This window comes from Saccopteryx leptura, chromosome 4 (assembly GCF_036850995.1).
Source record: "Saccopteryx leptura isolate mSacLep1 chromosome 4, mSacLep1_pri_phased_curated, whole genome shotgun sequence".
Lineage (NCBI taxonomy): Eukaryota > Metazoa > Chordata > Mammalia > Chiroptera > Emballonuridae > Saccopteryx > Saccopteryx leptura.
This window is the reverse complement of record NC_089506.1, coordinates 123,894,754-123,919,742: the sequence shown is the minus strand read 5'-3', so window position 1 is coordinate 123,919,742 and position 24,989 is coordinate 123,894,754. Positions and strand designations below refer to the sequence as shown.

Genomic DNA, 24,989 nt, shown 5'->3' with positions numbered 1-24,989 from the left:
CAGGCAATACTGATACTCTGGTCCAGAAACCTCACTCTGAGAACACTGCCCTTGGCCGGCCGGGGACGTGTATAGCTATTTTCATTCCAAAAAAGACAGCAATGAGTCTACTCATGAATCCCACTCCCAGGTGAGGGGTTTGGACCTCTTGGCAAGTACAGTCTGCGATAACCAAGAGCACCTTTTCAATAACTGACATTCCTAGGGTCATCACAGCTCCAAGGAGGTGAGTCACCAAAGATCCAAAGGCATTTCCGGAAAAGCTGCTTCATAGATACTCTGCTCCATCTCTCCCCAATTCCCCTGAAATTCCATGGAAGGGGAGAAACTTCACAAACTCCAGTGATAAAAGCATCACAACGCCCGCCCTGTCTAATAAATAGCTCCGCTCGCTGCAGCACCATGGACAGCCACACAGCCACTCTCCCGTGGGCTCTCCTGGGGACAGGATCACCAGGAAGGACGTCCACTCAGGAGAGGCATGCCAGTGTGGCCAGGAGGTGTGTACATGCTGGCTTCTTTCCTATGAGAGCAGCCTGTAGGGGAGAAGTGTGCATGTGTAAGCGTATGACACATAGTACACTCAATGTACATTTCCTGTATCTGACCTGTGAAGGCACTTTTCCTGACATGCATTTGCACACAGGTGCATTCAAATGCTCAGGGGGCAGGCACCTGGATTTATCTGGGCTGTCCAGCATCATGGTCCTGGGCCAGTCAGGGGCCCCAAGGGTTCTGTCGGTGCTACAGTTCTGAGGGGGAGGCTGTCAGGACCTGTGACTGTATTCTGGCTACCACTGACATTTTTGCCAAGTTAGCAGCATCCCTCCTGTGAGACGCTCTAGCCTTGAGCCTGACCCTGGGAAGCATTGGGATGATGCTGTGTTTTCCAGGGTGTGAGAGTTAAGACTGTTGAAATATGAGCACTTCACTTTTTTTTATTGTGCCTTTTTAATTGCCTCCTGAAGGCTGTAGGCCACCAATCAAAGCCCCAAAGCTCTGGAGAATTCTCCATTGTTATTTGGTATGTGCAATGTCTCCTCCTTCAGAGCCACATTCCCATCCAGGTCCTGGTGAGAGAGCATCCTCTGGGAGGAGCCAGGTTCTGGTGCCTGGCGCTGGGAGGGAGGGGACTTTTCTGTGTGAAGGGGGGAAGTGGGAGGACCGGTTTGAAGGAGAGAGCAGAGGACTGGGGTCTCACTTTCAGAAAAGATATTCTGCCCTGTGATCCTAGACCCCTGAGTGTGGGGCCCCTTGTTCTGTCACCATGTACTGTGCTTCCTCTGAGGGGACCCCAGTTGTCCCATCATAGAAACTTGGACTTAATGGAGGGAGGTGTTGTAGGGCGAAATGCAGGAACACGTGTCACAGTCTGAATGCACAGAGAAGAGGGATGGGGAAGGAGGTGTCGCTGGGGCCTGGTGCAGGTAGACAGCAGGTCTTAATTAAGTCTTTTCAGTTAGAACCTGTTGGATCGTATAACGGTGAGAATTGGGGTGAGATTTCTGGAGCACCCAATACTGGACGGGAAAAATCTTAGTTCTGGTGTGAAACTATTTGTGCTTCAGATAATGTGGAACTCAGGGGACTCAAGACTTAAAGGGGAAAGGACAGGAGTAGGTGAGAGGTCCAGGTGAGGACTGAGGTACCTCTGAGGGTCAGGAGAATGCAGATCGTGGCACACTGGAGGTCATGTGGGGCAGGAGGCTGGGGGTGCTGTGCTTGTGGATATTGAGTCTGGCATCCAGAGACGAGAGGCCAGGTAGAGTTCTGACTTACTTCTTACTTTAATCTCTTGGATCCTCCAACTCCTCCACAGCAAGCTGAAGGTGATGAGAATCCCTTCTGCTTATGAGGTTGGAGTGAGGATCAAAATGAGACAATACAAGTACAGTGCTTGGCCCAGGGCCTGGCATATGTTAGGGTGAATAACAACAGTGAGCCATGTGTCTGAAAACACACACTCCATAGTTGATATCAGACCCCCCGTCAGGGTGAAGGAGAAAAGAAACATGCAGTGGTCCCCAAGCTCTGTCCTAGGCACCTCCCCTTGGTCACACCTAGAGGTCTCCATCTACTTTGTTTATACATGAAGCACAAGTACTAAACACCCACTGTGCCAGGCCGTGTATGCCAGGAAGGTGAGAACCTGGTTCCCACCTGCCCCATCCTTCAGGAGCCCAGCCCAGCCTACTCAAGCAGAAGCTGCTGCACCCCCCGCTAAGCACCTGGACACAGCCAGACACAGTATGGCACCAGGATTTCCAGGAGCCTTGAGGAGGGACCGGCTAACAGCCTTGAAGGCCAGGAAGGCATCACAGAGGAGGTGACATCTTAACTGGGGTTTGAAGGACATGTGAGGGTTCTGCAACAGAGAATGTCCAAGGCTCGAGGGTCCTAGGAGGCCAGCTTGTTGGAGGAACACTAAAGTGTCTGTGTCGCATGGGCAGGGAGGGCTAGTGAGGGATAAGACACTTGCCACGTGTGGGGCATGGCTCTGCGTGGTTTACACGTATGTGTCTTCAAGCTTATAAGCACCCTCAGAGGTGGGTCCATTATTGCTCTCCATCTATAGGTGAGGGAATTGAGGCTGGAAAGGTGTGTTGGGGTCAGACAGTGACGGACCTGGAGGCTCCTCTGGAGAGCCCTTAGACCTGCAAACCTGGGATCTTAAAACGTGTGGCTCACAGAGGGGTTCCTATGTAGTGTCTGTGCATGTGTGTGCCTTTTTCTGGGGAAAAGTATCTTAGGGGCCCCCAAAGGTTATGAGGCCCATCTATGGGCAATGGGGAGGCACTGGAGATGTTCAAGCAGTTGGTACAGGGTCTGATTACTGAACATTCTCTTTCAAGATGCCAGGGGCAGCAAAGGTGCCCAGGTGGGGGAATTGGGTGGAGAACAGAACAGAGCAGCAATGGGTCCAGGAGCCACAGTGACCTGCTGAGCACGGGGAGGGAGGGAGGAGAGAGGTTCCAGTGGCTCAAGCTCGTGATCTGGATGCCACGGAGGGAGGGTGGTGATGCCACTGCTGGGAAGATGCAGAGAGGGGTCAGCGCGGGCAAGGTCGCCTTGGGCACGTCTCCAGGTGGAAATGTCTCCTGGGTGCTGACAACATAGATCTCTGGAGAGGAAAGAGGTCAGGGTAAAGGTTACTGTGTAGGAAGCAGCTGCAAGTGAGGGAAGGGTCGGAGCACTCAGGAAGGTGGTGCCAGGGAGAGAGGGAGAGAAGGCGGAAGAGACACATCTCAAGGACTGTGATAGACAGGTAAAGGCAACAGAAAAGAGGGGTGGGGAGGACTGAAGGGGTCGCCAGGTGGGACAGTGAGAAGATGAGTAGGGGACCCATATGTGGGATTCCGTTTACAAGAAGGGGTGGCGTGGAGGTCAGAGGTAGAGTTTGGGGGAGAGAGGAGGCACCCACGTGGCAGTAAGGGAAGAGAAGTGTCAGGGTCAGTCCCTGAGGACCTGGAGGCTGTGGATGCTGTGAGCTGAGGAGACAGAGCCAGAGGCCGGGAGAGCAGGTCGGGGCGGCCAAGGGCTCGTGTCCTGGAGGACTGCTCCTCATAGGCGCAGACATGGGGCAGTGTTTGGGAGAGGTATTCCTCCACCAGACACTCTTCTCAAGGATCTCCTCTTCTCTCCCCTCCGAGCACGTTGTCCCCAAGCCAGGATGTGGGTTGAGCCAGCGGCTCAGGTTGGAGGATTCTGAGCAGGACTTTAGCCTGCTGTCTCCTGAGCAATGACTTTTGTTTCCTGTCTCTTTGTAGATGGTACTCTGTCTCTATTTTAAAAAGTTTCCTGGTGTAAAGTGGTGGCTTTGGATGACATGATATCAGGCATTGATTTAAGGGATGGGCACGAAACTGTGTGTCTCAGGAACAGAAGACAGTGAGACCACAGCAGCTCACCATACCTGGTGTGCCACAGTGGCTTTGTGAGAAGAACCTGCGTGCCCACTTTTTAAAATGAAAATACTTTAGGAGAGGAGAAACATCCTCCCAAACTCTTTGAGGGTGGACACCTCCCTTCCTGAGCTGTGAGGTGATGAGCAGTGTCTTAGCTGGGCCTCTGGGGGTCATTGTCCTCCTCGAGAGCATTTGCAGTTCTGTCTCTCTGTTTCTCTATCTTTCTATCTTTCTACCTTTCTGTCTCTGTCTCTTTGCTGCCTGTGTCTCTCTCTTACCCTCTGTCTCTCTGTCTCTCTCTCCTTCCTCCTTCCCTCACTACCCCCCTCCTCGTTTTAGCTTGTGGACTCAGGAGCTGGGCTGGCCTTGCTACCCAGCCCCCTGGGGCTCCTTCTTTACTCCTGTCCCTGTCCCCGTCCTGGGTAGGGCATTGATTATCACAGCACCTCCCTAACAGCGGTGCTCAGCCCGATCCCTGCGTGCTCGGCAGCAAAAAACAAAATAAAATAAAAGGGTTACAAATGGCTCCTTCTTTCCTTGGGCTCAAATTTTAGTCCTGAATGGCTGCTGGACCGGTTTCCAAATTGAAACAGAATCCACACCAAGCCTCGGCAGATGAGGATGAGGGTGTGGCAGGGTGCAGGGTGTGGTGACGAATGGCAGGGATGGGCCGCTGGGAGGTGCAGTTCTCACTGCTCTGGACTTCAGGTGGCCATCCATCAGCTTGCCACTGGGCGCAAGCCCACAGCAGATGTGCCCAGGAGCCCTGAGCCTGCAGTGTGGCTGCCCGTGAGCAGGGGCATCGCACCCACCCACAGCCCTCCCTGGGCTCAGAGGTGCTCCAACTTGAGCTGGGACTGGACACAGAACAGTCCAGGGCGGTGGGGGTGATTGTCACTCCTGGGTGGACGTCACTGCCGAGGGGCCCAGGCCAGACTGGGAGGACCCTCCTCGCCTTCCTGGGCATGAGGAACACCAGTCAGAGTGAAACTGGGTTCTGTGCTCTCCCTATAGTGCCCATGTTGGGCCTCGGAGGAGGTGTGTGTGGTAGGCAGCGTGCACACTGGGGGCCACGTGAGCAAGGCAGCTGCACAAACTCAATTCAGAAAGAACTTGATGCCATGCCTGGCTTCTGGAAGCTTCCAGTCTCTGCAATTTGTGGAAACTCCCTAAGCACCGAGCCAGTGCTTAGTGACCCCTCAGCTGCAGGCAGCAGCTCCTCTATAACAAGGGATGGGGAAACATCTGCACTGGGCCCATGGGGCCAGCTGGGGTGGGCCTTGGACCCACCCTGAGAGTTATGCCTCTGACTAAGCGGGAAAGCCTACCAGAGGCTCTGGGTGGGGACACTGTTGGTGCTGGGTGATGACAGAAGGCCACAGCAGGAGTGAGAGAGACATGAGACAGGGAGACCAGCCAGGCCACAGTGAGGACCAGGACCCTACTGTGAGGTGGACAGTGGATTTGAAGAGGAAGGTAAAAGCGCCAAGAGAAGACTGAGGCTGACCGCAGGAGAAGGCAGATGTGACGGCAAGACTCAGTCCACGAGGCTGGGGCGGGGGTGTTGTCAACAGACACAGGGACTTAGGAATGAAGCTCTTGCTTTTTGAATGTGTCAAGTTAAGTCATCTGGGATGGGGGGTGGGGAAGGAGGCCCAGTAAATAATTGGAAACAGAGGTTTAGGGCCTGAAGGCTACAGATGTAAGCTTAACACTTTTTTTAATTAAAAAAATTATACATATGTAAGTATATAGGTTAGTTAATGAAACAAGACACACACTCATGAAAAAAGAACCCCAAACACTAGAGTGAAATAATTCAGAGATCCAAGAGATAACATGAGTCAGAATAGGACAGTGTGACCAGTGACTGTCCCAGCGATCAGGGCTCTGAGGCGGTGAGCCCTGAGAGGGGCCGTGGTTAGGGAAGGGAGTGGTCAGGGACCACGGGGTCCTCAGGCCTGGAAAAGACTCCCTCCAGGCCTGACACTGCCGTGAAACGTCATGGCCCACCTCCTCCGGGTCTGGGGTTCCCTGTCTGAGAACCAGGGCCTGGCGAGCATCAGGGCTGAGAAGATGGACACTCCTTCCTCCCACCCTGAGAGTTCTGCCGTGAGGAATGGAGACGTGTGTTGAAGCCCGAAACCCCCATCTATTTTAAAGAAACCATGGGAACAACTCAGGAGTCTGCAGAGGTCATGGAAACCATACCATGCAGTAGCCCTGTGCACAGTCAGGGGGCGCTGGGCTGTGACCACTGGGGTCTGTGGGGGAAATTGGGCAGAACTGAGGGGGACTTTCAGGTGGCCCTACAGCAATTCCAGAACCATCCAGAGCAAGGGGTGAATCCCCTGCCCAGTAGCCAAACCAGTGAGACCCCATAAACTCTCTTTACTTTCACTTGAATGAGAGTCAACCTCCTGGCTCCTCGTCTGGGACCTGGGGAAACAAGAGACAGGGAAGACTTTGGTCCATCCCAAGGTGGAGTTGTCCTTAGGTGGGGGAGCAGTGAATGCACACATTTGTGTATGCACACATTCACATGCACATATGAAAACACATGTACACACACTCACATGTACACACACACTCAATGCACCCATGTAAACATACTCACATGCATGCATACAAGCACATGCATGCACATACTCATACAGACACACAAACATGTACAAACATGCTAACACAGGGTATACACATGCACACACTCATGCATACTCATGCACACACATGCACACATGATCACACATACATGTACACACAGTTTCTGGGGTTCACCTGATGGTCCATTTTTCAGGGCAACTTAACTCCTTAGCTGCAGGTGAACAGGACAGTCACCCCACTCCCCCTGGGGTGTGTGGTGCGGTGGGGTGGCCTTCTGGCTCTCACTCGGGGTGTGAGCAGAGACCTTCTTCCACTTTGGGTCAGCATGTGAAGGCAGGGCTGAAGGGTCTAAGAAGGAGCAGACTTGGGCAAAACCACGGGAACCAGGTGAAGGGAACAGGTGTGGGAGGCCAGCAGTGGAGCCCCACATGAAGTGCGAGGGGACAGGTTCTATAACAACATGGTCAGGGCACCTGACTGGTCCTCAGACTCACTGCTTTTCCCAAAGGGGCTCCCAAGGAGTGGCCATTGGCCAGGGCGGCCCCGGGCTTCCTTGGGCTTTGCAAGTGAGAGGCAGGGAGCAGTGGCCATTCTCTGGAGCCTCCTCGGCTGGGAGAGGACGCGGGTTTGGAGTAGCTACTGGTTACATAGTGGAGTTGTGATGGAGGAGTCCTCGAGGCGGTTCCAGTTTACAGTGAGACTATATAATATTGTCAGCAGTGATCTTTACGCTGTGAGTAGAGGCACGAAGGATGCAGCATCTCGCCCCTTCCTCCCTGGCCCCCCACCAGGAGGTTCACGGCAGTGGGATTTTGGCCAGGGAGGGTGGTATTGAGGAAATAGCCCTTTATCGGAGCCCCTGGGGTAGTTGTAAGGGAGGCTACATTATATCAAGCATTAATGAAGACAACAATATTAATAAAGCCAGAGGGGAATTGGTTTCCACGGAGAGCAGAGCTGGGCTGGAAATAAAAGGAGTCCATAAACTCTCCGGTGTCTGAGGCGGGCGCTGCTCCGTGTGGAGGTTGGAGCTGGCACGAATGGGCCAGGAAGGGCTCCCTGCAGGACTCTGCGCTGGAGCCAGGGTCTGGGATGTGATGGGCGATGGTTGGGCATGGCCTTTCTCCTGCCCGGTGCCTCCCCCACTTCCTTCTTGCACCTGCAGTTTTGACTTATTGCTACTCCTTTCCATCCGATGCTGGGACACCTGCTAATTCAGCCCTCTGCCTGATTTGTCCTACCCTGTCCCATGTGAGGCAGCCACCAGGGCTGGAGCCTGAGCTCTCTATTGCTGTCCCTGTTCCTGGGTTACCACAGCAGTCCCCATGCTGCTCCATCCAGGCTGAGAATTTAACTTCACAAGTCGGTGGTGTTTTCATGGGTGAAGCCCATGAAATGTCTAAGGCTGGAAACAGACATGCTCCCTTCCGCTGCTCAGGAAAGAAGTTGGCTCAGGTTTCAATGCTCTTAAATAGGATGGTCTTGTCAGGACCTGCACTCAGCCAGTCCTACTGGGGTCAGGCAGCATGCAACCCTCAGGCTGTACTGGACAGTGCTCTGTCCAGAGCCATGCTATTCAAAACAGTGTCCCTTTAAGCTCCAATGGATTAAAAAGAAATACAATGAACAGTTCAGGTCCTCAGGCACACTGACCACCTTTCAAGTGCTCAGAAACCAGTGCTGGTGGCTGTGGAACTAGACGGCTCAGCCATGGACCATCTGCACGTCCACACCATCTATTGGGACATACTGGTCCAGGGAGAGAGGCAGCCCTTTCATCAGACCTCCTGTAATGGGCAGCATGGCCTGCATTGGGCACCCTGAGCCTGTGTGCTCAGCAGAGAGCAGCTAATTCTGCAGGGCAAGAGGCTTAGGGGAAGGTTTATAAAAAGGGGTACTCACCCCGCTCACCAGCCCAGCCTCATCCCCCACCCCAGACACACTGGATGGAGACCTTGCATCCTGCCCACGTCTCCATCTATGAGGTGGAGCCACCTCCCACCCTCCTCCCACACCATCCTCCATCCTCCATCCTCCATCCACCATCCACCCTCCACTCTCCACCCTCCACCCTCCACCCTCCACCCTCCACCCTCCACCATCCACCCTCCACCCTCCACCCTCCACCCTCCACCATCTACCCTCCACCCTCCACCCTCCACCCTCCACCCTCCACCATCCACCCTCCACCCTCCACCCTCCACTATCCACCCTCCACCGTCTACCCTCCACCATCCACCATCCACCCTCCACCATCCACCCTCCACCCTCCACCCTCCACTATCCACCCTCCACCGTCTACCCTCCACCCTCCACCATCCACCATCCACCCTCCACCATCCACCATCCACCATCCACCCTCCACCATCCACCCTCCACCCTCTACCATCCACCCTCCACCATCCACCCTCCACCCTCTATCATCCACCCTCCACCATCTACCCTCCACCATCCACCCTCCACCATCCACAATCCACCGTCCACCCTCCACCCTCTACCATCCACCCTCCACCATCTACCCTCCACCATCCACCCTCCACCATCCACAATCCACCATCCACCCTCCACCATCAACCGTCCACCCTCCTCCTACCACCATCCACCGTCCATTGTCCACTGCCCACCGCCCTCCATGTACCATCCAGCACCTCCCAGCCTCCTTCCCCACCTGACTACCTTCCACACCCTTAAGACCCAGCTCAGCGCAGCAGCGACCCCTGGCAAAATGCCTTTTCTGACCACCCTGTGCAGGGCAGGGTCCTGTCCTCTATGTTGGCACAAATGAGTGAGTGATGGACGGCAGGAGGCTTTTTCCTGGAGAAAGACCACAGGTGAGTTGCCAGGGTGTGGCAGGTAGTTTTTAAAGAAAAGAGAAAATAAAACCAATTAAAAAACAAAATAAAACAACATTTCATTGCATGTTTGCTGTTTTCAGTAGCAGCCTGATCATGTCCCTGTTAAGAACCACGTCCAGGACATGCATCAGCCAGGTCATGACTGTGGAGCTGGGCACTGCTGTGTGGGCCCCTGACCTGTCATCTTGGAGAGCAGCAGGCCCTGGCCGGAGGGAGGAGCCTCCTGAAATGCAGAGTCTAGTTGAGTCTCAGAGCTTATCCCTAGGGGTGAGTTCTTCAAGGCTCTGCCAGGAAGCTGGGTAACTCAACCTTCCCCAGAGGGGTGTGGACCAAGAGGGGGCAAAAGATGAGGAATTACAGAGAAAAGCCAGGAAGAGGGCAGGTCCCTGTGGAGGAAAATTCTCAAGTATGTCCACGCTCTGAACAGCCCCTGGGAAGGCAGGCAGTGAGGCCAGACAGGCCCTGTGACATGGGATGACCCCAATTCAAGTGCTTGTTAGCCATGTAGCCTCAAGAAAGCCTCTTAGCTTCACTAGGCCTTTGTTTTCAAGATAAAAAAAATGCCTGTTTTGTCTACCGTGGGGGTGCTGTGGCAGATTAGGTACTTGTAAAAATGCTTTGTGAACTCTGAATTGCTGCAGACATGGGAGAAGCCTGTTTGTCTGTTTGTAGGGTCTGTGCTAGGGAGCTGGGGTCTGGGGGGCAGAGCTTGGGGGTAGCTTCCTATCTACATCTTCATGCCAGGGCCATGGCAGAAAGTGGGAGCCCCCTGGAGAAGTGCCCTGAGCCATCCTGATGGAAGGTCACGAGGAGAGCAGAGGGCTGGTGGCCTATGGCAGGGGACAGGTTCCCTGTGCAGCTCTGTGTTGCTGTCCGGGCCTTTGGGCAGCAGGCCATAGAGGGGCAGTGGACCTGGGCTGGGAGCCTGGCTCCACCATGCCCCACTGAGGAGCCTCAGTCTCTCACCTGTACAACAGGAATAAGGTGCCCTTAACCCAGGACCAGGGTTCTTTCGAGGTTCACTCCTTCCCCTCCCCTGTGCACATCAATGTCCAACTGCACAGCCTCCTGGGAAGGGCAAGGTATTTTTTGCCACATTTCTCTGCATGATTCCAGTTGTCAGTGATCTGGACTGGGTCTGTGCAGGGGCAGAGAAGGGAGGGACATACTCTTTTTAACACTAGTTGTGAGAAGGCCGCTGTGGTGGGACAGGAGCCCTAGGAAACGCTAAGGGGGAAACTGCTCTACCAGGCAAAGGCTCCTGATGCCCTTGACCCCATCACCTTTGACAGCCCTGCTCTCAGGAAGAGCAGGGTGGGGGTAGGGGGCGAACGACCCAGAAACAACGTAATTGATTTCCCCCTCTTGCTAGTTCTTGGGCTTTTCGGCTGGAGGAAAGGATGCCTGATTAGAATATCTCTGAAGAGGGCAGTGAGTTATAGTAATGGACATTCTTCTAGCTGTCCCTCCTGGTCATCAATCTATCCCCTTCTGAAAGTGCAGATGGTCCATAATCGTCTATCACACCGGAGTTCAGCACCGGACAGCTCCCGGGTGGGTTTCTCCTAAGAGGCTCCTTTTTCTGCAAGCTAAACGGAACTGCGGCTTGGCAGGCTCTCCCCGTGATGGAGTGCAAGCAGTCCAGCCATCAGGGCTGATTTAGGAGGGCATGGGCAATAAATCCAGGAGGTTGGAACTCGGAGCAGGGAGGCAAAGGGGGGTGGGGCGCAGAAGCTGTAATTACATTTTTGTTCTTTTTATGTTTTTTGAAGGACAACAGGTGGGTCTTGTGTGACCTTTAGAAGGAGCTGTCTTCCTTCCAAGGACAAGTGGAGGATTGAGGTCAAGGGGCCACTTGGTTGGGGAATGTAAATGGCAGAGTAGTTGACATCTAGGGACATATGGAGTCCCAGAATTACTGGGCTTATTGGATGAGTCCCTTTGAGAGTTAAAGCTATATATTTTGATGAGATGGTCCAAGTTGTCCCCAATATTCCTACCCTACACATTTAGGCCCAGGAAGGCCAGGCCCCACAGGCTGCCCAGACCCACCTGTGGGATTCCCAGAGATGAGCCCATCACTGTCTTCCCAAGAGAAGCTCAGGAGGAAATAGCCCAATGGTGGCAAGTCTTATTCAACTCACACACACCTGGAATGGCAGGGGTGCTACCCCTGGGGTTGGGTGTTGTCTCAGGTCTTAGCAGTCCTCAAAAGCCTCCGCATCCTCTGGAAAGAACCGCATGTCTGTCTGGCATGCTAACAGTACTCCACCTTGCATTCCTGTGGACCTTTCTTCTTTGATATGTGGGAGCCCTCATTATCAGGGCTGTCTTTCTTCTCTCCCTGCTCAAAGGCCCGAATAAAACCCTAGGCAGACAGAGGACAGTACTGGGGGCCATGAGCCCCCCTGGGCCTGTGGGCAGCATCTCGTGGCTACCTAGCCCTCCCCTGTCTTCTCTCCCTGCCCAGAGGCAGAGGAAGCAGGGCTGGGCTGCAAGGTTGATGAGTGAGCATTTGCCTCCCACAGGTGCTGTCTCGCTCTGCCAGGCATGCCTTGTAGCTAGAGCAGTAGGCTGCCTGCCCCCGCCTCTGCCTCTGAGGGCCTCTCTCTCTCTCCCTCCACCCTGAACGGGCTCCTCTGACTCCAGACGGGGGAGGCCTTCGGAGCAGCAGAGATGAGGGTGGAGCAAGGTTACAGGCCAGACAGTGGCCAGTCCATCTGCAGAAACACTTGCCAGCTGCCACCAGGGAGATGGAGGCGGAAGGAGAGCTAAGAGGGGGGAGCTACCAGGGGAGGGCCTGGTCCCAATTGTACTTCCACACTAACCCTTGAAAGTGGAGTTCACCTCGAGACCTCCCTGGGCCCCGGGGTCTCTTGGAGCAGAGTGCGGGTGCCCTGGGAGCTAAAGCCACATCCTGCCACTCATTGACCAGATGCCAGCCAGCTGCAGGGCCACCACTGGCCCATAGCGAGTGTGGAAGCAGAGGGTGTGCTTCTGCGCTGACCTCTCTTGGGTGTGACATCCAAGCCCTACAGCCACTCCTTCTGAGCCTCTGAAGGGCTGTGGGGACTTGCCTTCCTCTCCTCTCAGCCCTTTCCCCCTGCAGGGAGGCCCAGAGACAGTGGCAGGAATGCCCCACCACCCGTCAGTCCCCAGGCCTGACCCACATGCTAGCGTGCAGTGGCAGACAGGTACAGGGAAGGGGCAAGCTGTGTGACAGTGAAAGCAGCCCCATCTTCCCCAGGCCACACCCCAGCGCACAGAAGCACTTGAGCGATTCAACTTCTAGAAACGGGCACCTCCTGCCTCCCCCGCTCAACAGCAGACCACCTGCCCGAGCAACTGGCTTACCTTTGCTGCCTGCATCTGTGCGGTAATGAACTTTCTCCAGGCTCAGATAGTGCATCCCGCCTTGCACCGCCGGGGCCATGGGCAGCGCATGCCTCTCTCACCAGCTCTCAGCAAACGGTCGTCGCTGGCTGGGGTGGAGGAGCACCGAGCAGGGACACCGCCGCTCCTGCCATCCTGGTAGCACCAGGCATTGAGGACAGTGACGAGGTAGAAGGGGCCCAGGCGGGCGGGCAGATGCAGTCAGAGGGTGCCCAGTATATGCTGATGGCCTCACAGCTGCCATTGAAGACCTTCTCTGGCCGCAGTATGTGCTGCCTCACCATTGCCTCACATGCCAGATCAGGACCATGGTGCTCAAAAATGCGGTTCACAGCTCTCCAGTCTCCATGAGATCAGAGGTCTACAGTGAACGTGGCCGAGCCTCCGCCCAACTGAGCTGCGGTGTTGACAACACAGACACTGAAGGACATGTGGCCCCTGGACATCAATCCTGTACACCCTGGAGCCTCACTGGGATCTGGATACATCAATCCTGTACACCCTGGAGCCTCACTGGGATCTGGATACATCAATCCTGTACACCCTGGAGCCTCACTGGGATCTGGATACATCAATCCTGTACACCCTGGAGCCTCACTGGGATCTGGATCTCACAGAGAGCAGCAGCAGGTCTGGGGGACAGCCCTGTGCTGGGTGTCTCACACAAATTATTTTCAATCCCAGTGACGAGGGGATGGAGCTGGCACTGAGCAGTGGGGGCTGCATGTCCAGAAGGCAGTGCGGGAAACAGAACTCAGGCCCACCTGGTCCCCCCACCCGACCATTCCTTCAGCCTGCTAGTTTGTAACTAGCTTCTGGGTCTAGTGACTGTGGGGCCAGCAGTCCACACCCAGTGCCAGCTGATCACCTAAGCTCCTCTAGGAGCTTTGAAATGGGCTATGTGTACAGTCAACCCCAGAGCTGGGAAGGGGGCTTCCAGGCAAGAGACTTGAGAAACTGCAGTACAACTGCTTAAGCCACCGGATGTGACAGACCACCTTTGAGGACCCAAAGACAGCTCTAGGTATTCTCCCCCAGAAGTTGTGTGTGTGCACAAGGGGAGGTGGGGCCTTACACACCATGGACCTGCTCGTCTCGGTGCCTGTCACCTGGACACATCTCTCCACTCCAGCCCTAGGGCATCACACTCAGCTGAGCGACACGTGTCTCACTGGTCCTGGGAAAATTTCTCTGAGAAGCTAGGCCCTTAGCTCCTCTCTCCACTTCCCCAAATTGTGGAGAAGGGAGAGGAAGCGAACCAACTTTGATTAGGGGCTTGCTGGGTGCCAGGCTCTGTGCTGGGCACTTTGCCAGGGCATGCTTCCTGTGCCATCTCATTTAATGGCTTGGCATCACAGTCTTGGAAAGACCATAAGCTCCTTGCCTTTGCTGTGTGCCAGATTGCCCTGTGGAGCTGCTCCCCTCCCCTGCTTCCCCTCCTCCTCTCTCTTGTCCCTGTATGTGCCACTGCCCCCCTAAGTGCAGCTCAGATCCACCCTTGCCATCTCTCTTGGCACCCACCTCTTCTCTCCTTACCCTGACATGATCTGCATCACTTTCTGCATTTTTTTTTTTGTATTTTTCTGAAGTTGGAAACGGGGAGGCAGTCAGACAGATTCCCGCTAGCTCCCAACCAGGATCCACCTGGCATGCCCACCAGGGGGCGATGCTCTGCCCATCTGGGGCGTCGCTCTGCTGCAACCGGAGCCATTCTAGTGCCTGAGGCAGAGGCCACGGAGCCATCCATCCTCAGTGCCCGGGCCAACTTTGCTCCAATGGAGCCTTGGCTGTGGGAGGGGAAGAGAGAGACAGAGAGAGAGAGGAAGGAGAGGGGGAGGGGTGGAGAGGCAGATGGGCGCTTCTCCTGTGTGCCCTGCCTGGGAATTGAACCTGGGACTCCTGCACGCCAGGCCAACGCTCTACCACTGAGCCAACTGGCCAGGGCCACTTTCTGCATTTTTTATCACCAGAGACATGCATGTAAAGTTGAGAACAAGTCAGAGAAAGAACGTCTTTGTTTTAGCTCCTGAATTAGCATATAGTTTCTCAATGACCAGGCTTACAGAAGTCTGTTTCTTGGCATGGGCCTGTGCACCACACCCCCGCAGGTTCTCCGTGCAGGGTCAGTGTCAAGTATAACTCTCTTCTCGTCTTTCTTATCCGGCTCTGCGTCTGATGTGAGGGCACGGCGGCACCATTCACACACAGCTCAGGTCCAGCTGAAAGTATTCTCACCTACTCTTGGGGGGTAACTTATACATAGATGTTTCTACTTTGTGCCCTGAAGTGCCTTGGTATCCCATCCCAGCTGTGTGGGTATGTTGTGGTGGGTTGGGGAGGCTGGTCCAGGTGGGCCCAAGGGAGGTGGGCTCAGGGTTTGGCTCCGACACCCTGACCTGGCGCTTCCTAGGACCTGCTGCCATAACCGAAGAGTAACCTGGCTTTTGTTAGTTTCTTTTCCCTGACATTGAGCAGGTGGCATTTCACACAGGGAGGACATGAGGTGGGGACCCCAAGGCCACTGGACCTTTGTGGGAGGAGTGTGCCTCAGTGATGGCCACAGTGGGATCTGTGCCTTGGGCCCCAGTGCCTCATTTGAGCACAAGAAGGTTTGAAGCCACCAAGCCACCTGTGTCTTCAGCCATTGGAACCTGAAAAATGAATGCCACCAGTGGCATGTGGGTTCTGGCAGCAGACCCTGTGGCCCATGGCGTTGCCTGTCCTGGGTCCCCAACCGGGCCAGTACTGCAGTTCTAGGAGCTCAGGGCAGAATGTGCCAAGTCTTCTGAATGTGCCAAGAAGGTGGCTTTTGGAGGCTTGAAGAATCCGTTTTCCATTGAATTAGTATTAGTGATGGCAACTACCAGACTGTGACACAGAGAGGGCAGCTCCTCCCTCAGCACTGTCTCTGCTGCAAATAGTGACGATTCTGTACCAAGGTCTGAGAGGGACAGATGGACTCACACAGTCCCAGTGGGGGCACACCACTACAAGGCTCCGTTGGTGTCCTCCAGCCCAGGAAGGCAGGGTGTGTGGGAAGACATCACAGTGCCTCGGAAGGATGTGGGCTAGACCCGAGAAAGGGCTTTCTCTGGCAGTGAGGTTGGTTAAATATGGGAAAGGTTTGCCAAGGGAGGCTGGCCCATAGAGCTTCTCACTCAGAAGCATTTAAAAATAGCACTGATTCTCATGCCCGAGGGCAAAGAGGGGTCACCGCTGGAGTCAGGGGCATTGCCAAGTCTGTTCTTTATGCAGGAAGATGTGGCGTCCCACTGAATTGCCAAGGTGACAGGCCTCTGGTGATGGCCTGTGGCTTGAGGCCAGAGGCAGCACCAAGAGGGCCCCCTCCAGAGGCCACTTTTGTAGTGACCAGGAAGCAAACCCATCCTGGGAAGTTGCCGAGGTCTCAGGAGGCTGTCAGCCACCCTGGCTGCTCTCGGAGGGGCTTGTCTAGGGGCCCCTGGGAGCTGATTTTCTGCTTTGTGCCCAGAAACCAGGAAACCCCCACTCAGGCCGGCCAGGGGTGTGCCCGGGGAGGCCCACGTCTCAGCCCCGCAGCAGGGACGAGCCTCTCCTGCTGCTCTCACTGTCTCTCCTGCTCACTCGACCCTCTCACCTGCTCTCCGCCTCCCTGTTTCCTGAGAACCATCGAGCCCTGCCTTCTCTCCTTGTTTGGGTGACAAACTGTGACTTTGCTTCCTTCCTAGCTGCAGAACATCCAAACTTTGTTGCAGAAAGGAAATGTGGGGGTAGCCATCTGGGAAGTCGGTCATCTAAGAAGCAGCAGCCTGCCTGTAGTGAAGCCAGCTCCTGGCGGTGGGCTGTCTCCAGAACAGCTGAAATCCAGTGGCCGTCCCCCGATCTCCCATCACCCACACCTTTCCTCCTTCCAAGGGAAATTTCAAAATGCAACTCTTACTTGACCAGGAAGTGGCACAATGGATAGAGTGTCGGCCTGGGATGCTGAGGACCCAGGTTTGAGACCCCAATGTTGCCGGTTTGAGTGCAGTGTTGCTGGCTTGAGTGTGGGATCATATACATGATCCTGTGGTCTCTGGCTTGAGCCCAAGGTTGCTGGCTTGAGCAAGGGGTGCCTAGCTCAGCTGGAGGCTCCCGCCCCCATCAAGGCACATATGAGAAAGCAATCAGTGAACAACTAAAGCGCTTCAACTATGAATTGATGCTTCTCATTTCTCTCCCTTCCTGTCTGTCTCTGTCGCTTAAAAAGAAATGCAACTCTTGGCACAACGTTTTCCAGTGCGACCCCATCAGGCAAACAGTGACACCAGTGCCACGTCAGAGCTCTGGCTGCTCCTTGCCGGTGATTCTGGGAGGAGGCAGGCGGGGTGGATGTGCGACGTGAAACTACAGGGGCATCTGCTGTGGTTCCTAGCCTACCTGCCGAGCTCATCGCTCACTGCAGTTGCGTTTTCTGGATTTTGTCATTTGATTGGTGGTGTCCTCTGTCTTGGAGTTGTGAGTGATCTGCGCCAGCCTCCTTCTCTTCCTCAGGGCTTCCTTGAGCCTCCGGCCCCAGGGTAAACAGCTACCACCCGGGCTGTCCCATCTGCAGGCCCAGGAAACTCTCATTCCACCCCTAGTTTGGATAAGCTGCAGTCCTTGCAAGGGCCCTGCTGGCCCGGCTTAGAGGGAAGCTTGTGTCTGCTGATAAACTTGGCCAGCAGCAGGCGGGCGTTTGTGAGATGATGACTGACAATGTACTGGAGGCTCTTCCAATCCACGAAACTCTTGCTTGTAAGGGTGGGGGTTGGGGAGAATGGGGGTCGGGAGAGACATTGAGATGTGACAAAATGGTCAGCCTTTCCTTCCATTCCGAAAAGTCATCTCGTGGCCCACTGATGAAGATACGAAAGCCAGTGTCTGGCATGACAACTGTCTCGTTGACATAAAGGGCAAGATTTGTCAGTCTGATCTAATCTCCTTCGCTGCCAAAAGGCTGGCCCAGGTAGATAATGAGGCGTGCAGCCCTGTGACTAGCCTTGGCTTCATCAAAGATTGCAGTTCTTTCTTTTTCTTTTTTAAGATTGTGATTCTAACCATATAGCAAGTGTCTAAAACCACCCACTGGTGACCCGGGAAGCCACTAGTTTATAAGGAAACATCCAGGGTTCGGGGATACCTTGCCAATATGCAGACGGTTAGTCTCAGGCTTACCTTCTCAACCCAAGAAGGCACAAGCATCATCCCCTCCTGGTCCAGGCGAGAAAAATCCTTTCCTAGAAAGCCCTACCACACACACCTGTGTGTTCTGCACTTACAAGGGACTCAGCAGCGGGGAGAATACTCCAGGGTGGACCCAACCACCAGCCCTCCGAATGGGAGCCCGGCACTCAGCCACGCACCGGCCTCTGGGGCACAAACACCAGGGGCCTCGCTCCATCGTAACTGCCTCTTGTTCTGAGGCTGGCATGCTTGTCCATTGACCTGACTGCAGAATCAATAGCAACTTCCTTATGGCCATTTTGTTTGGAAATAAACATCTAAAATGTGATTCATTGGGTCTGGCCTGGTGGAAAGAGTGCAGACATTGGAATGGGAATGACTGAGTCTGCAGTTTCGGCCAGCTGCATGCTGACCAGGCAGCCTTGGACGAGCGACAGTCCTGGGACCCCAGGCTCTTTGTTTGAGTGATGGGGCGGCGGCGGGGATGGTGGGAAGAGGTTCAAGGGGAAAGCAGAGGGAAGTGCCAGGCACCTGGCCAGTCCCTGTGAAGTGTTACCTTCTTTCTTTTTTTTGAAAGACTTGTGTACATGCCTATATGTTCATGTGCATGTGTTTGCGTGTGTACATGTGTGCATAATATGTCCCTGTGTGTGTGCCTGTATATGCACATGTGTGCACTGTACGTCTATGTGCGCACATGTATGCTTTAGGTACTGTGTGCATGTGTGTACATGGTTGCCTGTGTAAGCCTGTGTGCATGCATGTATATGCACGTTCATGTGTTTGTGTTCGTGCATGTGTGCATATGCGTGTGTTTGTTTATGTTGGGCAATCAGACAGCTAGAAACTAGGATTGCCAAGTGAAAATACAGGGTGCCCGGTTAAACTCTGGTTTCAAATAAACAATGAATCACTTTTAGCATAAGTACATCCCACATATTGCATGGGACACACTTGCACTAAAAAATGTAAACTTATTTGTTGCTTGAAATTCGAAATGTACCTGGGCATTCACTAGTGTTATTTGCTAAATCTGAGCACCCCAGCTGGAGCAGGTTTGTTACTTCAGTTGTCAGGTGAGATTGACAGGAACAGGTATGCAGGGCTTGGGGCCGTGGTGGCCTTGGGGGTGGGGGCTGTGCGAGGAAGGGCCCCAGTCTGTGTGGCTCCGCTCACCAAGCCCAGAGTCCTTGAGTCTCTGTTTGGCCTGGTGATTTCTTCCCTTTCTTGATTCCTCAAGTACGTGGGGTAGAGCCATGAGCCACACATGGACTTCTGGCTGGAAACAACAAAGCAGCCCCAGCCTCAGCCCCTTGGGGTTGCCCCAAGTCCACACTGGGCTGCACCGGACCAGCTGGGTTCTGCTTGCAGGACTTCACCTCCTTTCTGACTTGGGGGGCCAGGCAGTGTTCTCTGAAACTTCTTTATTTCATGGGTAACAGCTGATCTCCCTGAAAGCAATACCCAACAGAGTTCAGAGCAGCTGTCAAACAGCTGTGAGCCCACCACACAGCCCCCACCTCCTCTCAGCCCCAGCACCCCACAGTTCTTTCCTAGCCCTCCAACTCCACCATCATTAAACTACCTCTTCCCATCGTCTCCCCCAGAGCCCTCTCCGGTTTTTACTTGGAAAATTCCACCCCAGTTCCCCTACCCTGTTCCGTGGGTGCTGGTGGCCCAGGGGGGTTCTGACGCCAGCAGCAGGCCACATATCAGCAAAGGAGACTAACAGGAGTAAAACAGCTTCCTCCCCCAAAGACCCTTCCCAGCTCTGCCAGCAGACCCACCCCTTGCAGCGTGAATTATTTTCAATCCAATCTCGTTTTTATTGAAGTTTCCTCCATGGTTCGCTCTGGAGACTTCTCCCCCAGCCTCTTCAGCACGGGCTTATTTACCAGATCCCCTCTGCGTGCCATTTAAGCGTCTCCATTAACATTTTCTGCGTCTTGCTCATCGTGAGCATGGGCCCTCCGAGACCTCTGGGGTAGCAGCACCGCGGTAAGCCTGCAGAAACGCCGAGCTTATTTTAATTGGTTTGAAACTGTCGTTCTGGACCACAGCGGGGTCCCCTTCCTTGAGTAATGACCTGGAATTTGATCACACGGCTTTTATTAGCTTGTAACATCGCAAACGTGACCATGTGAGGTTAGAGTGGAGCCAGGCTTGTGTCTGCCCACTGCACTGTGCTTAGGAATGTGTACCCGCCCCAGAGGACACGGGCAAGTGTTGACGTGCAGCCCAGACAACGGCAGCTTTCAGGGAAGTCATTTTGATGAGTTTCTGGCCCTGGAGCACCAGGTCCAGCGCTCGCGAGGACCTTCTAGAAAGCACCTGGGAGTCCGCATCTGGACAGAACAGCTGCCCTGCTGATTCCTCTGCGGGGGTGGGGGGGGGGGCGGTTCAGAGAAGCCATGTCAGTGCCCAGAACTCCCTGGCATTCTTCTCCGTGTGAGGCGGCTTTTTCAGGAGACCAGGGCCCTGGTCCCCAGCCTGCTGTGCCTTGCACCTGCATGTTCCAGAGAGAGACGTTTGGGAGGAGCCTAAGTTCTTAGAAACATCAGGGTCTGGAGGACAGAAAGCTCGAGGGTGTGGTTTGGTCCTGTGCCAGGCGTGACAGCTTCCTGTCTGCTCAGGCTGGTGGTTTCTAAAGAAAACCTCAGCGGGCAGCTGAAGAACAATTCTAGACTAGTTGATCGTCCTTTGCCTACGTTTGGACGTCCTTGTTGAGCCTCCATGGCCTGTGTTGCGCTTCACGCGTGACCCTGACCTCATAGCTAAAACACAGAGTAGTCCGTGTTATGGGGCAGGCCGCTAGCTCCCTGAGTGCCCAGGCTGGACTGGCAGGACCAGGGCCCTCTGATGCCTGCAATCCAGGAAAGGGGCAAGAATGGAAGTGAGATGAATGTGCCTCTCTTTGGGGCAGGAGGTATCTACATGTGGCACAGGGCAGCCCTGGCGTTGGGAGAGTGGGCAAGGGAGCCCCTTGCAGGGAGGGTACCTGGTAGGCTCAGACCTGGGTCCAAACACCTCTTTTCCCCAGGGGAGTTGTTGCTGCCACGGGGGCCCCCAGGGACTTCCCAGGGAAGCAAAGGCTCTGGGCACATGAGGCAAACCCCAGGCCAAGGCTGCATCTCTGTGTTATGTAACAAGAAGAAAAGACCAGACCTCACCTACCCCTCCTCCCATCCTGTCAGGCCTCCTTATCTAGTGGCTCTGTGCTCCTCCCAAACCCAAATGCTGGCCTTGGGGTATACTGGGGGTGTGGGCTAAAACCCCAGGCTGGGATGAGGTGAGGAATGAGTGATGCCTGGAACAGGGCACTGGGACCACCAATGCTCTGTCCTGGGACCATGCTTGGGAAGCATACAGGGGCCCTGTTCCCTCTTTAGTACTTTGCTGAAAAGCCCCTGGTGTGGGGACCCTGCCTGCTGCTCCCCCAAGGATGATCCTGCCCAAGTGGGACTGCTAAGGGTTTCCTGAGGCTGTGCAAGAGTTTATATTGCAGATGGGGAAACTAAGTCACCACTGGCTGACCTTAGCAAGAGTGAGGACAGCATGGTAGTCACATACCGGGCTCTGGAGCGAGGATACCTGAGCTTGGATCCAAGCTCTGTTGCTGTACAAGAGGAGTTAGCCTCGGTGCAGGGTCTTCATGTGTTCTATGCCTCAGTTTCCAGCGATGCTGGAAGGGCTAATGAGTCATAGCACAGAAGATTCTGAGAAACCATCGTCCTAAGGTCCTGAGCTTGCCCTCCTCCCTCCATCCTGTGTGAGCTCCAGCCCAAGGGAGACCCAGGTGCAGACACAGCCTGGGTTATGAAGCCAATAAAAATCTTAGGTACATGCGCTCCAGAGACCCCGGAGGCCTTCCTGTGTCCAGAGGGGCCTAGGGCTTCTGGCACAAGCCTTATATGCTGCCTGGGTTGAGGGGGCGTGTCCTCATCCCAGGAAGGACCCTGTCACCTAACAGCCCCCCAGTGCCTCCACCTACCCTCACGGTGGCTCTGGCCATGACCTCCTTCCCACCGTGTCCCCTCCGAGGCTCTCAGGCTAAGGTCTGCTCAGTCCCTTCTCCCTGTCCAGACTTAGGACGTGCTTACCGTCCTTCTCTCTCTGTGTCACTGAGCGTCTCCAACCGCCCCCTCTTTTTAATCCGCTCTTCCCCTGGGCTGTCCTCCTTTCCTTCCCACCCTCTTTGCTGTCTCAGGGGACCCTGCTTGGCGTGCCTAATTCTCGGGGGCTGTCATGACTTCGGGGACACGGCCCACCTCGCTGCACACACAGCCGTGGCATCGATTCCAAGAGCAATTAGTCACAGCACAGAGGTGCTGCTCACTGTGGCATTTTGCTGTGCAGTTATTGATACATCATCAGAATTGAGACGCGGTGGTCAGGAAGGGGAGGGGTGGGGAGGGTAGTCCTGCACCTGTCAGGGAGCGTGGCTGTCACAGCAGGAAATGGATGTGGAGGCCCAAGCGGAAACCCAGCTGGGGCCAGGGTGTCACTTCACAGGGACTTAGGGGCCAGTGTGTTCCTGGCTTGTGACTGTACAGTCCTTGTTCCCCATACAGAAGGCCGGCCCCTCACTGCCCTCTTCCCCCACCCCTTTGATGTCACTGTGGGGCACAGCTTCTCCCCTGGAGTGGGAACGGGGGTGATGGGAGGACGCTGGTATTTATGATTCTGTTCCTGGAGTGCCAGCTGGAGGAACCCTTGATCAGTAGGGTTCTCAGAGCAACTGAACCTATAGGACCAGTCTGTCTACGTGCTTGAATGTGTATAACTGTCAATCATGGGATACATTGGTAGGTAGGCAGGTAGATATACAGATAGAGAGATAAATTAGGTGTGTAGATAGATAAATAGGTTAGATAGCTAAATAGGTAGGTAGGTAGGTAGATAGATAAAGAGGATTGTTTTAAGGCCTTGGCTCACACAGCTGGTTGTGGCGAGGGAGGCACCAGGTTTGATGAAAGAGGTTCAAGGTCCTAGATAAACTGTGTGGAGCACCCATGGCAGGTCCTGGCCAGCCCTGGTCAGCCCCTCAGCCCTGGAGCCCAGCAGGGTGCTCAGCCCTGGAGCCCAGCAGGGTGCTGGTGATGGCAGGTCCTGGCCAGCCCTGGTCAGCCCCTCAGCCCTGGAGCCCAGCAGGGTGCTCAGCCCTGGAGCCCAGCAGGGTGCTGGTGATGGCAGGTCCTGGCCAGCCCTGGTCAGCCCCGCAGCCCTGGAGCCCAGCAGGGTGCTGGTGATGGCAGGTCCTGGCCAGCCCTGGTCAGCCCCTCAGCCCTGGAGCCCAGCAGGGTGCTGGTGGCCCCACCTGGGGATGGGGTGATGCTGAGCTTTATTCCTGACAAGGCTTCAGTGGCTCGAGAGAAGAGTGGGGGCCATGCTGGGAACCAGTGACCTGGCACCCCACTGTCAGTTTGGTCACTGCCCATTGGACCCCACGACCTGTTGGTATCCTCCTCTGGTGTCCCCACATCCCTTTGACACTGTGAATCCCACCACAGAGGGTGGCCGCGCAGGGCGCGTTACTGCAAATGGTGGGCAGGGCCACCTAACTCCTTCTCGTTTGCAGCGTTCAAAGATGCTGTTCCCATAACACTCTGTCCTGTGATATTTTTAATCAAGAGCGCGGGAGAGCAGGTGTCGGATGCACTCAAGATAGTCAGAGATTGAGATGGTTTTTGTTCTTGATTTTTCTTTTCACAGTGCAGCGTTAAGTTGGAACCGTCAGAGGAAGGTTCTGCCAGCCTTTCCCTTGAGCTGCCTGCAGGCCTCTCGCCTGGGACCCCATCTAGGGAGCCACTGTGCAAACAAGTGAGTACCGTTCACGGCACACTTCTCTCCACTGAGCTGGCTCTCAGCTTCAGGCTTCTCAGAGGCTGGCTGGGGTGGGGATGTGGCCTGGGGGCTGTGGCATGAGGGGGGCCCTGCTGGGAAAGAACAGGCTCCTCACCTGCCCTCTCCCTTTGGTTTCCGGACCCCTCCCTTGTTTTCACCTGTCCTTCCCAGCCCCTTCACTAAAATGCAAATCAGCGGGTATATAATAGATAATTAATAGAGTGATCAGGCAGCAAGGGAGGTAAGTGGATAAATAACTTTAATTATTCTTAGGCTACCCATAAATCCCCTCACTGCCTTTTTTTTTTTTTTTTTTACAGAGACAGAGAGAGAGGGATAGATAGGGACAGACAGACAGGAATAGAGAGAGATGAGAAGCATCAATCATCAGTTTTGCATTGCGACACCTTAGTTGTTCATTGATTGCTTTCTCATATGTGCCTTGACCATGGGCCTTCAGCAGACTGAGTAACCCCTTGCTCGAACCAGCAACCTTGGGTCCTTTCTGGTGGGCTTTTGCTCAAACCAGATGAGCCCACGCTCAAGCTAGTGACCTCGGGGTCTCGAACCTGGGTCCTTCGCATCCCAGTCCAACACTCTATCCACTGCGCCACCGCCTGGTCAGGCCCCCTCACTGCCTTTTTATTAAACTCTGTTTACAGGAGTCGTTTATACTGCGTGTCATTTCTGCAGACCCTCCCCCACCCCCGCTCCCTTGGCTTCTCCCGTCAGGTCTGACCTAGGCTGGAAATGCTGTGTGACAGCTGGGTCCTTTCCCAGCAGGGCCTGACCCTGGCATGGTGGCAGAGAGTGCTGCTCAAGTGTCAGGGATGGTGGTGACAGGGCGCACTGTGCTCAGCTCCCTGAGGTCCGCCCTCCACCCCAACATGGTGCAGCCTATATTTAGGTGGATTTAGAAAACTTTATTATGCTTGGCACCTGTGCTGGGAGGATGAGCTCACTGTCCTCCCCAGGGATGACCTAGCCTATTAATAGCCTTGGCTGCGGTTCCCTCTGTGCTCCAAATGCCAAGAGAGAAAGTGGGTTAATAAATATCAAAGAAAAGTCCCTCAGGAGGGCCTGGGGCCAAACTCTGTCCCAGACTCTCTAAGACTGTGGCTGACGGGCCCAGACGGGGCGCTGGGCACCCTTTACCCCCACCTCTCCCGCTCTTCCCAGGGGTCCAGCACCCAGCTGGCAGGTG

General features: G+C 54.8%; 1 protein-coding gene across 3 annotated transcripts in view; it reads left to right on the top strand.

The window, feature by feature from the left end:
• The window catches only part of RBFOX3 (RNA binding fox-1 homolog 3), a 376,035-nt gene that overhangs the window by 189,208 nt on the left and 161,838 nt on the right, over window positions 1–24,989 (top strand). For all 3 annotated transcript variants that reach the window (XM_066381461.1, XM_066381459.1, XM_066381460.1), the window contains exon 3: window positions 23,654–23,761. The gene's annotated coding sequence lies outside the window, so the exon portion shown is untranslated. The remainder of the gene's footprint in view (window positions 1–23,653; window positions 23,762–24,989) is intronic.